Raw genomic sequence first — 6,587 nt, 5'->3', positions numbered from 1 at the left:
AGTATAATCCAGGACTTGTTTACTTTAAAACGTATGACTCATCTCCACTTAAAAAAAAACAGCCAATGGTTGCTGCATGAGAGCCACACAGTCTCAGATGGGCCAATCTTCCTTTGAGGAATGTTGTGCAGATATAGTGGTACCTTGGGTTAAGAACTTTATTTTTTCTGAAGGTCCATTCTTAACCTGAAACTGTTCTTAACCTGAGGTACCACTTTAGCTAATGGGGCCTCCTGCTGCCGACGCATGATTTCTGTTCTCATCCTGAAATAAAGTTCTTAACCCGAGGTACTATTTCTGGGTTAACGGAGTCTGTAACCTGAAGCATTGAAGCGTCTGTAACCTGAAGCCGAGTTAAAAAGGTAAAGGTAAAGGTACCCCTGCCCATACGGGCCAGTCTTGACAGACTCTAGGGTTGTGCGCCCATCTCACTTAAGAGGCCGGGGGCCAGCGCTGTCCGCAGACACTTCCAGGTCACGTGGCCAGCGTGACAAGCTGCATCTGGCGAGCCAGCACAGCACACGGAACGCCGTTTACCTTCCCGCTAGTAAGCGGTCCCTATTTATCTACTTGCACCCGGGGGTGCTTTCGAACTGCTAGGTTGGCAGGCGCTGGGACCGAGCAACGGGAGCGTACCCCGCCGCGGGGATTCGAACCGCCGACCTTTCAATCGGCAAGCCCTAGGCGCTGAGGCTTTTACCCACAGCGCCACCCGCGTCCCGAAGCCGAGTTACCACTGTATAAATTAACAAGTTGACAAAAGTTAAATGATATTTTTTAAAATTAATATTGTTAGTGAAAAAGTTACAAGCCTTTGGCAGTTGTATATCTGAACACTGTGCTTGAATCAGTAGTACTTATTATTGGGGGCAGGGCTTCTGGCCCTCCAGATGTTGTTGGACTCTAGCTCCCATCGTTCCTGACCATTGGCCATGCTGTCAGGGCATGATGGGAACAAGAGTCCAATCACATCTGGAGAACTACAGGTTCCCCGCCCCAGACTTATGTACATGCCATAGGACTGCAGCTAAGGATTACAGTCAAGCAATTATGTCATATGGCGGTCTCGCTACAGTTCCATGAATTGACACACCTCACTTCCACAGCTGTATACAAAGATGAATAGCTTCCTTGGGGTGTCTAGCCAGTATTTATCTCCCTCCAGGGTGACAGCGACAAGCCAATGTTTGGAAATGTAGGTACCCTAGGTATGCTCACCAGCAAACTGGGATTGGCAGCATCGTGTGCCCAAAATTCATTATGTGTGTCAGCTGAGTGAGCCAAACACAAAGCTTTTGTGCAGCTGCAGTACTATGCAAGAGATGTGGGTAAGGATACCATTTAGTTGTTTGTGTTGTAGCAGTCTCTCTCTCTCTCTCTCTCTCTCTCTCTCACACACACACACACACACACACACACCATTCCACATTCAGAATTTTGTTCATGAACCACCAGTCAGAAGAGCACCTCTTACTGAAGTGACACCTCAGGCTGTCATACTAACAGCTTTGATGGGTAGGCAGAACTTGGAAAGCCTGCAGGCCCATTAATAAACCTGTTTTCTTTAGCTACCTTCTGTAGTAAGGAATCTAATTCCCAAAATCTGATCAGCCTAATTTGCATGTTTGCTCATTAGGTGTCAGGACTGGTTCAGCTGTAGGTCAGCACGGAGTCTCAGAGATGAGCATTAATAAAGTTACCGTATTTTTCACCCTATAGGACGCACCGGCCCATAGGACGCACCTAGATTTGGGGGGGGGGAATAAAGGGGGGAAATTATTTTTTTCCCCCAGGTGCGGGGCTGGGGCGGGGGAACCCGGAGCTTCCCCCGACCCCAGCCCCCAGAACGGGTCCCAGAGCGATGCCGAAGCTGCCGAGCCCGGGAGCAACCTTCGGGAGCCCAGCAACCTTCGGGAGCCCAGTGCAGCTTAGTGGATTTATCCCAGTCCAGGAACATGAGTAATCTCCTTGATCGCAATCTGTAAACAAACGTTGGTTACAGATCATGGTTAATGAGAAACCTTCATTGTGATCCCAGGTCTGGACGACACACTAAGCCAAACTTGGTTTACCTGACACATTGCACTGAACTAAAAAGTCAGGGGAGGAGCGAAGTGGCTGCGATCTTCACCTAGGGGGTCAGCATGCTCCTGCTAGGGCTAAACCATGGTTTGCAAGCATAATGAATAACTGGTCTTTGTTTAGCATCAATAGCAGGTTTCCTCCTGGGACAAAGAGCAGCCACCAGCAGCTCAAGACTGTCAGGAGGGACAAGGGGTTAAAAACCCTTCTCTCCCTCCCCCAATAGGTATATCTCCCTCTTCTGCTTGCCTTCGGCTGATTAACATTCTGTGTCCTTTTAAATGCATTGAGGGGGAGTTATTGTTTTGTCCTTGTACTTGTCTTCTATTATGTATCTTGTATTTTTATGCCGTGAACTGCCCTGAGCTCTTTGGTGGTATACAAATTTAATTAATAATAAGAAATAGTACAGGAAAAGCAAGCAGCCAGCTGCTGATCAGGCAATTAAAACCATGCCTAGTCTGAGCCCGACATTGCTTTTCTTAATCTCACAACTGTCTAATAACAAAAACAAAAAACCTACACCCTTCAGTACTATTAACAAATGCTAGTCTGATATTGACGTAGTCTACATAGAGGTGTTACTTTACAGTCTTTTATAGATCAGATCAGCGGTGTAGCTAGCCGCTTGGGTGCCCGGTGTGGCGCACGTGTCCTGCAGCTAGGGGCAGGGCGAGCTGCCCATGGGGGTGGCATGGCAAGCCAAGTCAGGGCGCGCTGCATGGAGCCTCTCCACAGCCGCCCCCTCAGCTGTACGGCAGCGGAGGCGGTGGGCAGACGCAGGCCCTGTGCTGCTCGAAAAAGCAGCGCGGAGCTTGCAGGCAGTTCACCCACCGCCTCCCCCTCAGGAGAGACACGTGGCTCAGGTACACTGCAGTGCCCCCCACCTCACCTAGCTGCCAATGGTGAAGGAAGGGAGGTGCGGTGAGTGCAGGAGTTATTTTGGGGGGGGGCGGAAATGTGTCGTGAGCCCAATTTTTATTTATTTATTTTTAAAACACATATTTTTGCCATTTTGTCACCACCCCCCTCAGTGATGACACCCGGGGCAACCCACACCCACCGCACCCCTCTTCCTACACCACTGGATCAGATATAGATCATTTCACTATACTGGGCATCATAATCTTACAGATCACACTCAGACAGGTTCTTAAGGTTTCCCACCTTCAGTTGTTACTTTTATCATCTTTTAATCCAAGCGTTTATTCACCAATTCATTCCTTTCACATCAAAGTATGTACTATTATAATCTTGTGGGTGTTGCCTACAATATGAACACAAAAGGAAAGCCAGTTGTGGTTGATGTCATTTCACTGGGTGAACTCACACAGGGGTGTGGAGGGCCTAGGAACCCAGACAGAGCAAAAGCAACAGCGCAGGCTGGCCTCCGTGACCTCAACTGTAGCTCATGATTCCAGCAGAAGTGAAGATAGACCTCCATACATGCAAGAATTTATCACAGGTGATACCAACACAGAGACAGACCTTATCTGCACCTTATGTAACACACTCCCCTCTGCAATACAGCAGGTGCCAATGACTTTTTGTTTCTGGCACCTATTAGAAATAGTTCTTTGCCCAGGTGTTTCCCAGTCATTGCTGCCAGGTGTGACTTCCTTTGGGGTTGTAGTGACATTTTGCTGCAGTGACACCTCTTTTACTGGTTTTATGTTTACTGTTGTTTTTTCCGTAAATCACTTTAGTTTTTGAGTTAAACAAAAGTCTCAAGGTAGGCAGATAAATAAAAGTCCAGCAAGCTACATTTGCTGCAGGACCAAACCATGCTGCATGTGGGAGACTGAATGTTCAACTGCTCCTTTCCTTTCCGTTTTCCTTTCCTCTTTCCTTTCCTTTTCTTTTGATGGCCACAGTTGTGGCTCCCTGTTAAGGAAGAGTCAGCTGAATTGCATTCTGCCATTATAATGAGAAAATAGGTTCACAGTGGAAATCAGTTTTATGGCTTATAGTTAGAAAATGGTTCAGTGGACTTATGTGATACAGTGGTACCTCTGGTTACCAACGCTTCTGGTTATGAACGCTTCAGGTTACAAGCTCCGTTAACCCAGAAGTAGCTGCTTCTGGTTGTGAACTTTGCCACAGGATGCAAATGGAAATCGTGCACCAGAGGCGCATGCCCCATTAGCAAAAGTGTGCCTCAGGATAGGAACGGTTTCAGCTTAAGAACAGGCCTCTGGAATGAATTAAGTTTGTAACCAGAAGTACCAATAGCCGAGGTAAGCATGAGGATCATTCATGCTGAATTTAGGGTAGAACAGATAAGAAATGACTTATTTTGAACAAGTTGATGGAGTGACTTTGGGAAGTTGACAGGTGGTGCACATTTTTCTACCTGCAGCGAGTTGGGGAAAAGATTTTGCCATTCATAGTGCATCCTTTGGGAAATCATTGAGCTAGGGAGATGTCTAGCATGTACTGTTAGCCACAACTAGTGTAACATGGCTGTAATTTTTATTTTAAAAGCATTTTTGTGGCCAGTGTTATTCAATGGAAGACAGATCAGGTGTCAGCCTTGAAATTTCTACAATTCAGGTAGGCCAAGACGTTCCACTGAGTGAAAGGAGACAAGAAACCACAGACAAATAAAATAAATAGTTTAAGGGGCACACAGAGAATATCTCTGAGGTGAACAGCAGCTGGATTTCTGTATAAACAACATATGAAGGTGCATGAGAATATTCACGGTGGGGTGGGGAGAGTCTTACAGCACACTCTTAGCCATATCTACTCAGAAGTTAGTTAGAGCCAGCGTGATGTAATGGTTAAGAGCGGTGGACTCGTAATCTGGTGAACCGGTTTCGCTTCCCCGCTCCTCCACATGCAGCTGCTGGGTGACCTTGGGCTTGTCACACTTCTCTGAAGTCTCTCAGCCTCACTCACCTCACAGAGTGTTTGTTGTGGGGGAGGAAGGGAAAGGAGATTGTTAGCCGCTTTGAGACTCCTTAAAGGGAGTGAAAGGCGGGATATCAAATCCAAACTCTTCCTCCTATTGAATTCAATGAGGCATCCTTCCAGTTAATTGCAGCCTTAAAGGGAACCTGTGTTTAATAATAATAATTTTATTTATAACCCCGCCCATCTGGCTGAGTTTCCCCAGCTACTCTGGGTGGCTTACAACGTATCTAAAAAACGTAGTAAAACCATCAATCCATAAAAACTTCCCTAAACAGGGCTGCCTTCAGATGTCTTATTAAAGTCAGATAGTTGTTTAATAAGAAGCAAGTTAGTTGCTGAATTTCCTTTTCTGCTGCAACTTTTAAGGCTAGTCTTGCCAATTGACCTGCTTGGCCTTCTCCTCCTGTGCCTTTAATGACCACACAATGTGCGGTGGGCTGGGGTGATTATAGGGCATGGGAACCAACATGAGCACCTGCTCATGTTACCCAATGAACTGGCTGTTATAGGCAGTAAAGCAGCAGCCCACAAAAGTTTGCCAGCCCATTAAGGGCACAGGGGTCTAGTTAGGGAAAAAGCTGGCAACCTTTGTTTCTAACCTTATTTCACTTAATTAGTCACCTAATGGGTGTAAGTCGTTTGTGGATTGCTAAGTGGTATGTAATTTCTTACTGAGGCTATTTCTTCCTTTATTTGCTTATAATAAATATGAAACAAGCTCTACAGCCAGAGACACCCAGGAGAGTGTCCAGTAGCAAGCTCTTTTTAGACTAAAGTGTTTAAAGAAATATCAGATATTCTTAAGGAACCTTTTCAGTTTCCTCCACGAGTAGTACTCCTTTACTTGACGATACAAATGATGGCATTAAATCTAAGGACTTGTTGACCTTTTATTTGGTAGATGCACAAAAATGGAAAATGCTGTCCAATCTTCATGTTTCTTCTTGGTTACATAACGCTTGGAACACTGCATTTCTAGAAAAGAACTGGGCATATTAGAGCTATAAATGTAATAGCAAAACTGGACTCCTTCCAAATACCTTGATGGAATTTTGTTTCCTATGTTAATGCAGAACAATTACAACAAATTACAAATGTACAAATTACACCTGTCGCCTTGTATGCATGGACAAGGCAATACTGTGAAAATCCTGGCATCACCTTCTGTCCTTATTTGATATGCACTGGATCTCCTTCTTGCTCTTTTACATTATGTATTCTTTCTTTAGTGTTATATTGAGATTTCTGTTATTTTTATTGGATTTTCCAAAAATGTTACTTAAAAAACAACTCCCAGAGTTGCTTGCAACAATTAAAAGAAGACAGTCCTTGCCTACAGGCTTGTAAACTAAAAGATAAAAAAATTTTTTTCCTTCCAGTAGCACCTTAAAGACCAACTAAATTAGTTCTTGGTATGAGCTTTCGTGTGCATGCACACTTCTTCAGATACCATGCCAAGTGTGCATGCACACGAAAGCTCATACCAAGAACTAACTTAGTTGGTCTTTAAGGTGCTACTGGAAGGGAAAAAAATTTTTGTTTTGACTATGGCAGACCAACACGGCTACCTTTCTGTAACTGAAACTAAA

The sequence above is a fragment of the Podarcis raffonei genome, chromosome 1 (assembly GCF_027172205.1).
Source record: "Podarcis raffonei isolate rPodRaf1 chromosome 1, rPodRaf1.pri, whole genome shotgun sequence".
NCBI lineage: Eukaryota > Metazoa > Chordata > Lepidosauria > Squamata > Lacertidae > Podarcis > Podarcis raffonei.
Note: the sequence above shows the minus strand (reverse complement) of the source record.